Genomic DNA, 9,245 nt, shown 5'->3' on the forward strand with positions numbered 1-9,245 from the left:
TGATCAGACAAACAAAGTTAAAGTCTAATGGAAAGTGATAAATTGAAGCAAAACAATAGAAAACAGAGGGTTGGAAATTAAGTCATTCAAATCAGGATCTTATAAAACACTAAAGTCTTCGCGTTCCTCACCTGGAAATTGGTGAATATTGATATCATGAATAGACCCTAATGTCATTTTCCAAAGCATACAGTAGATGTTGACACGTTCCAAGTAAACAGACAAAGTATCAACGCCTCAGCTGGTGTTTTCAATTAAAGAAAATCAGATGAAATGTAATTTGTTTAAACTGAAGCTTTTGTCAACATTATCCCTTTCCCCTGTATGGTATGTATAAAATTATTTGATCAATTAATCAATGTATTTATTTGCTGCTCGGACTATTTACTGCATATTTTATACAGATGCAAAGAGGATGCAATGCCAATGTTTTTGAACTGTTAATTAGAAAAGAAGAAAGGGAAACTGGGGAGGAAAAAAATCCTTAAATGGATTATGATTAACATATTATCACTACGTGATAAAGTGAAAGCTACTGAACAGTGAAATACACACACTGGGTTTCCTTTCCTAACACTTTTTGCAGCATCTCATCTCCCACAAGGTGGTGCAATGTGACAGAGAAAGAGAAAACTGAGCAGAGCCTGTGTGTGATCTGCAGTCCTGAGATTCTTCCTCAGTGATAAACTGAAAGAAGCTGAGATATGTGCCTCACAATCGTTTCAAGTGGTATTCCTGTCTGAGTCTCCCCTGTGAAACTGTCTAACGAAGGCAAATATGCCAAAAATATACATAAAAAAGGATGGTAAACATGTCATTTGTCCCACCCTAACAGGTGCAATAGAGCTAAGAGGAGAGTCAGGGAGATGTCAATCAAGTACAGTCTGTTCTGAAAAAAGCTCTAATCAGCCAAATGATTAAAAGCCATGTATGTGCAAGGCCTTTAATGGTTTTAATATGAAGTTGTATCTCAAGTCTGTAACAACACCAAACAACGATTAGACTCATGTTGCTTTGGAAAATGATGTAAACAAATTGAAAAAGGAAAACAGTTGCAACTGATTGATCTTTATTTTGACAATTCAGAAATATACAACACATGACAGAAGATTAATATTGGAAGATGTGTTGCATGATTCATTTTTCACGTTCATTTTACCACTGCGTTGCAGAGATCCTGGTTGCAGCAAGTGCCACGTGTTGCCGTTGAACGCAAGATACTGCAGGAACCAGCATCCAAGCAACCCACAATGGAGGTGACTTCTGTGGAAACATGGAAAAAGACAGGATGGATCAATAAGTAATGACTCTGAACTGATCCAGGTAATGTTTTCCTTATTGTTTTTTAGTTGAACAGTACACTGAAGGACGGCCTATACTTACTGAATCCATTTACAAAGATGAGGTGGGCACAGACTTCATTTGATCTGCGGCAGGTCTCCCTACATGAGGTGCCTTTACAGATACACCTCAAGGCTTCACCTGGAAAAGAAAAATAGATCATGTTCAACTGTTGTATACAAACTAGTGCTGCATTTTCACTGCCACAAATGATTGTTCTTAGGCTCTAAAATCAGCTTAAACCAGACACATTAAAAACATAATGTTATTTTACATGTATTAATAATCAGCTGCAGATTCTTGTGGAGGATATCATTTCATTTCTGGTGAAAAAGGGTGCAGGTGTTTATTGTGTTTCCTGAACATTAACTCACCCTGGCTGACAACCACCAACACCAGAAGAGCGAGAATCACAGTCTTCATGTTTTCACGTGTCTGCACACCGATCTCTGCATGAACAAAGCAAAAGAAAAGTGTGAGAAATCAAATGCCATATTTAGCTGGAAGCACATTCATCATGCACAAATGAGAAAAACTTAAAGATATCCCACCTGGTTAACTGTCCTACTGGAGTGTTGATACCTCAGATGCCTACTGCCAGGCTGCCAGCTTCCTTTTTATTGGGACTTGTTGCACAATCGATGTGAATCCAGTGTATCATTAACTCTGAAACTGTCATCTGGGTTTCACTCACACTCAGAGTGACTTATCAAGGCCAGACATGGATGCAGGAGAAAATACAAATATTTTCAATTGTCATATTGTAAAAATCAGTCCACTCAATGCTAATGTTAGCTTTAAATAGTCTGAGTAATTAAAGTGTAAAAATATTTTTCCTGCATGAAAACATTTGTGAGGCTCAAGTTGAACTTACACCTAGAGATCATTACCCAACAAGTGAAATTAGCCCTCCACCTATCATTTGGAAAGCAGCATGCAATGTTGAAATAGCACCATTATTTTATTATAAAAACAACACATCACACAAAAATCTGTAGAAATCTTCAAATATTAGAAGTTTAGCTTGAAGGTTCATTATAAACCTTGGAAATTGTAGTTTGACAATCATTTTTTTGGCGCAAAGTCTTATTACTGGGATCTTCTCCAAGAGGTGTGGCCGAAAGCTCCAGAACATTTCCAGTAAGTGGACCTTGTGATGGGATTGGTTTTGCCAAAATCAGAGAAGCTGTTTTGCAACAAACACAAACTTGGCTGAAAATGATCAGACAAACAAAGTTAAAGTCTAATGGAAAGTGATAAATTGAAGCAAAACAATAGAAAACAGAGGGGTGGAAATTATGTCATTCAAATAAGAATCTTATAAAACATTAAAGTCTTCGCGTTCTTCACCTGGAAACTGGTGAATATTGATATCATGAATAGACCCTAATGTCATTTTCCAAAGCATGCAGTAGATGTTGACACTTTCCAAGTAAACAGACAACGTATCAACGGCTCAGCTGGTGTTTTCAATAAAAGAAAATCAGATGAAAAGTAATTTGTGTAAACTAAAGCTTTTGGCAACATTATCCCTTTCCCCTGCATGCTCTGTATAACATCTTTTTTAACTGTTTTTATCAATAAATCAATGTATTTTTTTGCTGCTCGGACTATTTACATATGCATATTTTATTTTATTTTTGGACACTCTTAAAAATAGAAGATATTTGTGTACAAAAACAAGAGAATACAATTCTACATTTTGAATTGTAATTTAGTTGAAAAACAAAAAGCTGATTCAAAAAAGTTAATATACCTGTAACATGCGGAATTAGCCTTTAATACGAAGTTGTAAGTATCTCCAGTCTGTTTTTTTTCCCCAAAATAAAAGTTTTCTATATAATACACAATAATTGTAAGAAAATTAGTTTAAAATGACTTATTGGGGAAGTGAGAACAGGTGAGCAGGAGGTGAGGTGAGCACAGCACTAAAGAGGAACAGGTGAAACTGACCAGGTGGGTCAGACAATAAAAATGGCGGGAAAACACCCAAAGACAGGAATTAAAACCAAACATGAGGAGCGAACAATATAAATAAAATAGGCCAAACAAACACCCAAGACCATGAAAAGCGGCTGGAAAAACAACTCAATGCTAACTTTTGAATAGTCTGAGTAACTGATCTGTGAACATGTGTGTATTTATTGTAATAATAGATCACAAAAAAATTAAAAAAAGATTAGAAATGCTTAGCTTGAAGGTCCATCATATCGGCAATGGAATTTGTTTTGTTTGTCAACAAATATTTAGCACAAAGTGTACTTCCTTCCAAGGGTTGTGGCTGAAAGCTAAAAAAAAAATTTGTTTTATATAAGTTTTTCTTTCTTTAAAAAAAAAAAATAAATTAAAATCAGAGAAGCTATTTTGCAACAAAAACAAACTTGAATGAAAATGATCAGATGAAGAAAAATTATAATTGGAAATGAGAAGCTGAAGCACTGCAATAGAAAACAGAGGGGTTGAAAATCTGCTGTTTAAATCAGGATCTTATAAAACCATAAGAAAGTTTTCAGGGAGTTTTAAGAAATGTAAAATACTGATTTTGATTCAACCAGCCTGAGGAACTGAGAAAGATCTAAAGCTGAGGAATGTAGACCAAAGAAGCTCTATAGTGACCCTCTGTAAGAAACAAAACACTACATCTCCACTTCTTCTACCAACCAGAACAAAAATCTCCTTTTTCAAAGAATAAAAGTTTTCTATTTATGTAAATAACACATCAACAATAAGACCCATGTTGTTTTGGAATACCATTAGCAAAACAATTAAAAAGTGAAAAAGGCCAAAAGTTGAAACTGATTGATCTTTATTAGGACAATGCTACACCACACAACACATGACAGTCTATTATTATTACTGGGAGATGTGCTGCATGATTCATTTTGGACATTCTTTATTGTTGCACTGATCTTCATCATTGCAGCAACAGCCAGATACATTGGGCTGAGCAGTCATTTCTGCGCATGTTTCTGGAAACAGGCAACCCTGCAAGCCACCTTCAGCTGTGAAAACATGGAAAAAGACAGGATAGATTATTTGACTTTTACAAGTTTTCAATGAAAGCAACTACTCTGAACTGATCCAGGTGATGTATTTTTTCCCCCTATTATGTTTTTTAGTACACCGAGTGAACGGCCTTTACTTACGGGGTCCAGCTTGAATGATGAATCTGCCACAGAGTTGAGTTGATCCGCAAGTCTCCACAGAGTCCAAACATACCCTGTTGCCTCCACAGACACACTGCAAGGCTTCACCTGGGGAAAAAAAGAAAAATCATGTTCAACTGTTGTGTACAAACTAGTGCTGCATTTGCACTGCCACAAATTATTGTTATTTAGCTCTGAAAACAGCTCAAAACAGACACAGTGGAAACTTAATATTATTTTACAGGTATTATTAATCAGCTGCAGATTCTTGTGGAGGATGTCATTTAATTTCTGGTGAAATAGGCTGCAGGTGTTTGTTATGTTTCCTGTACATTAACTCATCCTGGCTGAAAACCACCAACACCAGAAGAGCGAGAATCACAGTCTTCATGTTTTCACGTGTCTGCACACCAACCTCTGCATGAATGAAGCAAAAGTGTGAGAAATCAAATGCCATATTTAGCTGGAAGCACCTTCATCATTGACATATGAAAAAACTTAAAGATATCCCACCTGGTTAATTGTCCTACTGGAGTGTTGATACCTCAGATGCCTGTCAGCCGGCCAGCTTCCTTTCTATTGGGACTTGTTGAGCAATTGATGACATACCAGTGTATCATTAACTCTAAAACTGTCATGTGGGTTTCACTCACAAACAGAGTGACTTATCAAGGCCAGACATGGATGCTGCAAAACCCACTATGACCCCACTGATTCACCAGGAGAAAATACAAATATTTTCAATTGTCATATTGTTAAAATCAGTCTGAGTAATTAAAGTGTAAAAGTATCTTTCCTGCATGAAGACAAAGCTCAAGTTGAACTTACACCTAGAGATAATTTCCCAACAAGTGAAATGTGTCCTCCACCTATCATTTGGAAAGCAGCATGCAATGTTGAAATTGCACCATTATTTTATCGTAAAAACAACACATCACACAAAAATCAGTACAAATCTTCAAATATGAGAAAAGTTTAGCTTGAAGGTTCATTATAAACCTTGGAAATAGTAGTTTGACAATTGTTTGTCGCAAAGTATTGTTACTGGGATTTTCTCCAAGAGGTGTGGCCGAAAGCGCCAGAACATTTCCAGTAAGTGGACCTTGTGATGGGATTGGTTTTGCCAAATTCAGAGAAGCTGTTTTGCAACAAACACAAACTTGGCTGAAAATGATCAGACAAACAAAGTTAAAGTCTAATGGAAAGTGAGAAACTGAAGCAACAGAGTTGTGGAAATTATGTCATTCAAATCAGGATCTTATAAAACATTAAAGTCTTCGCCTTCTTCACCTGGAAATTGGTGATTATTGATATCATGAATAGACCCTAATGTCATTTTCGAAAGCATACAGTAGATGTTGACACTTTCCAAGTAAACAGACAACGTATCAACGGCTGAGCTGGTGTTTTCAATTAAAGAAAATCAGATGAAAAGTCATTTGTGTAAACTGAAGCTTTTGGCAACATTATCCCTTTCCCCTGCATGCTCTGTATAACATCTTTTTTAATTGTTTTTATCAATAAATCAATGTATTTTTTTGCTGCTCGGAATATTTACATATGCATATTTTATTTTATTTGTGGACACTCTTAAAAATAGAAGATATTTGTGTACAAAAACAAGAGGATCAAATTCTACATTTTGAATTGTAATTTAGTTGAAAAACACAAAAAGGTGATTCAAAAAAGTTAATATACCTGAAACATGCGGAATTACCCTTTAATAAGAAGTTGTAAATATCCACAGTCTTTTTTTTCCATAATAAAAATTATCTATATTATACACAATAACTGTAAGAAAATGAGTCAAAAATTTGTGGTATAAATGGTGAATGACTTACTGGGGAAGTGAGAACAGATGAGCAGGAGGTGAGGTGAGCACAGCACTAAAGAGGAACAGGTGAAACTGACCAGAGCAGGTCAGACAATAAAAATGGCGGGAAAACACCCAAAGACAGGAATTAAAACCAAACATGAGTGAACAATATAAATAAAATAGGCCAAACAAACACCCAAGACTGTGAAAAGTGGCTGGAAAAACAAATCTGTATTATTGTCATAATTGTAGAATAAATAAATAACCAACTCAATGCTACCGTTTAAATAGTCTGAGTAACTAATCTGTGAACATGTGTTTATTGTAATAACAGATCACACAAAAAATGAGAAAAGATGAGAAAAGCTTAGCTTGAAGGTCCATCATACCGGCAATGGAATTTGTTTTGTTTGTCAACAAATATTTAGCACAAAGTGTACTTCCTTCCAAGGGTTGTGGCTGAAAGCTAAAAAAAAATTCCAGTAAGTCGACCTTTTGATAAGTTTTTCTTTCTTTAAAAAAAAAAAAAATTAAAATCAGAGAAGCTATTTTGCAACAAAAACAAACTTGAATGAAAATGATCAGACGAAGAAAAATTATAATTGGAAATGAGAAGCTGAAGCACAACAATAGAAAACAGAGGGGTGAAAAATCTGCTATTTAAATCAGGATCTTATGAAACATTAAGAAAGTCTTCAGGGAGTTTTAAGAAATGTAAAATACTGATTTTGATTCAGCCAGCCTGAGGAACTGAGAAAGATCTAAAGCTGAGGAATGTAGACCAAAGAAGCTCTATAGTGACCCTCTATAAGAAACAAAACACTACCTCTCCACTTCTTCTTCTACCAACCAGAACAAACGTCTTTCTATTTATGTAAATAACACATCAACAATAAGACTCATGTCATGAATACCATTAGCAAAACAATGAAAAAGTGATGTATAAAGTGAAAAAGGCCAAAAGTTGAAACTGATTGATCTTTATTAGGACAATGCTACACCACACAACACATGACAGTCGTTTATTATTATGACTGGGAGATCTGTTGCATGATTAATTTTGCACATTCATTTATCTGTTGCACATATCAGTCCTGCAGCACCTGCCAGATGCTACGTTTGAATTAGTCAGCAGTGCACAGTTATGTGCAGTCATGCAACCCTGAATGTAGCTGACATCTGTGAAAAACATGGAAAAAGACAGGATAGATTATTAGACTTTGACAAGTTTTCAATGAAAGTAACAATTCTGAACTGATCCAGGTGATTCTTTTTCCCCCCATTATGTTTTTTAGTACACCGAGTGAACAGCCTTTACTTACGGGGTCCAGCTTGAATGATGATGCTGGCACAGACGTTATTTGATCCGGCACAGGTCTCCACAGGGCCTGAACATATCTTTGAGGTGCCTCCACAGCGACACTGCAAGGCTTCACCTGAAAAAGAAAAATCATGTTCAACTGTTGTATACAAACTAGAGCTGCATTTTGACTGCCACAAATGATTGTTCTTTAGCTCTGAAAACATCTCAAAACAGACACAGTGGAAACTTAATATTAATTGACAGGTATTCATAATCAGCTGCAGATTATTGTGGAGGATGTCATTAAATTTCTGGTGAAATAGGCTGCAGGTGTTGTTGCGTTTCCTGAACATTAACTCACCCTGACTGACAACCACCAACACCAGAAGAGCGAGAAGCACAGTCTTCATGTTTTCACGTGTCTGCACAACGATCTCTGCATGAATGAGGCAAAAGTGTGAGAAATCAAATGCCATATTTACCTGGAAGCACCTTCATCATCGACATATGAAAACAACTTAAAGATATCCCACCTGGTTAATTGTCCTACTGGAGTGTTAATACCTCAGATGCCTACTGCCAGGCTGCCAGCTTCCTTTATATTGGGACTTGTTGCGCAATAGAGGAAATTCCAGTGTATCAATAACTCTGACGCTGTCGTTTGGGTTTCCCTCACAAACAGAGTGACCTATCAAGGCCAGACATGGATGCAGCAAACCCACTATGACCCCACTGATTCACCAGGAGAAAATACAAATATTTTCAATTGTCATATTGTAAAAATCAGCCTACTCAATGCTTGTTAGCTTTAAATAGTCTTAAAGTGTAAAAGTATTTTCCTGCATGAAAACATTTGTGAAGTACAAGGTGAACTTACACCTAAAGATCATTTCCCAACAAGTGAAATTACTGGGATTTTCCCAAGAGGTGTGGACAAAAGCTCCTGAACATTTCTAGTAAGTGGACCTTGTGATGGGATTGGTTTTGCCAAAATCAGAGAAACTGTTTTGCAACAAACATCAAACTTGGCTGAAAATGATCAGACAAACAAAGTTAAAGTCTAATGGAAAGTGATAAATTGAATTAAAACAATAGAAAACAGAGGGGTGGAAATGATGTCATTCAAATCAGGATCTTATAAAACATTAAAGTCTTCACATTCCTCACCTGGAAATTGGTTACTATTGATATCATGAATAGACCCTAATGTCATTTTCCAAAGCATACAGTAGATGTTGACACTTTCCAAGTAAACAGACAAAGTATCAACGGCTCAGCTGGTGTTTTTAATTAAAGAAAATCAGATGAAATGTAATTTGTGTAAACTGAAGCTTTTGTCAACATTATCCCTTTCCCCTGTATGGTATGTATAACATTATTTGATCAATTAATCAATGTATTTATTTTCTGCTCGAACTATTTACTGCATATTTTATACAGATGCAAAGAGGATGCAATGCCAATGTTTTTGAACTGTTAATTGGAAAAGAAAAAAGGGAAACTGGGGAGGAAAAAATCCTTAAATGGATTATGATTAACATATTATCACTACGTGATAAAGTGAAAGCTACTGAACAGTGAAATACACACACTGGGTTTCCTTTTCTAACACTTTTTGCAGCATCTCATCTCCCACAAG

At 35.9% G+C, this 9,245-nt stretch overlaps 3 long non-coding RNA genes across 5 annotated transcripts; all 3 read right to left on the reverse strand.

The window, feature by feature from the left end:
• Nucleotides 1-1,052: 1,052 nt before the first annotated feature.
• Nucleotides 1,053-5,054, reverse strand: LOC141758782 (uncharacterized). 2 transcript variants are annotated; one of them, XR_012591940.1, is made up of 4 exons: nucleotides 5,001-5,054; nucleotides 1,716-1,790; nucleotides 1,384-1,482; nucleotides 1,053-1,263 (listed from the first exon to the last, which is right to left on the reverse strand). It is a non-coding gene; the product is annotated as an uncharacterized LOC141758782 (long non-coding RNA). The 2 variants fall into 2 exon arrangements; XR_012591941.1 differs by lacking the exon at nucleotides 5,001-5,054 and adding an exon at nucleotides 1,893-1,963.
• Nucleotides 4,131-4,822, reverse strand: LOC141758783 (uncharacterized). Its single transcript, XR_012591942.1, has 2 exons — nucleotides 4,488-4,822; nucleotides 4,131-4,343 (listed from the first exon to the last, which is right to left on the reverse strand). It is a non-coding gene; the product is annotated as an uncharacterized LOC141758783 (long non-coding RNA).
• Nucleotides 5,055-7,267: 2,213 nt separating the features above from the next.
• Nucleotides 7,268-8,286, reverse strand: LOC141758261 (uncharacterized). 2 transcript variants are annotated; one of them, XR_012591846.1, is made up of 4 exons: nucleotides 8,140-8,286; nucleotides 7,968-8,042; nucleotides 7,626-7,739; nucleotides 7,268-7,482 (listed from the first exon to the last, which is right to left on the reverse strand). It is a non-coding gene; the product is annotated as an uncharacterized LOC141758261 (long non-coding RNA). The 2 variants fall into 2 exon arrangements; XR_012591847.1 differs by lacking the exons at nucleotides 7,968-8,042; nucleotides 8,140-8,286 and adding an exon at nucleotides 8,089-8,114.
• Nucleotides 8,287-9,245: the final 959 nt, after the last annotated feature.

The sequence above is a fragment of the Sebastes fasciatus genome, chromosome 20 (genome assembly GCF_043250625.1).
Source record: "Sebastes fasciatus isolate fSebFas1 chromosome 20, fSebFas1.pri, whole genome shotgun sequence".
Taxonomy (NCBI): Eukaryota; Metazoa; Chordata; class Actinopteri; order Perciformes; family Sebastidae; genus Sebastes; species Sebastes fasciatus.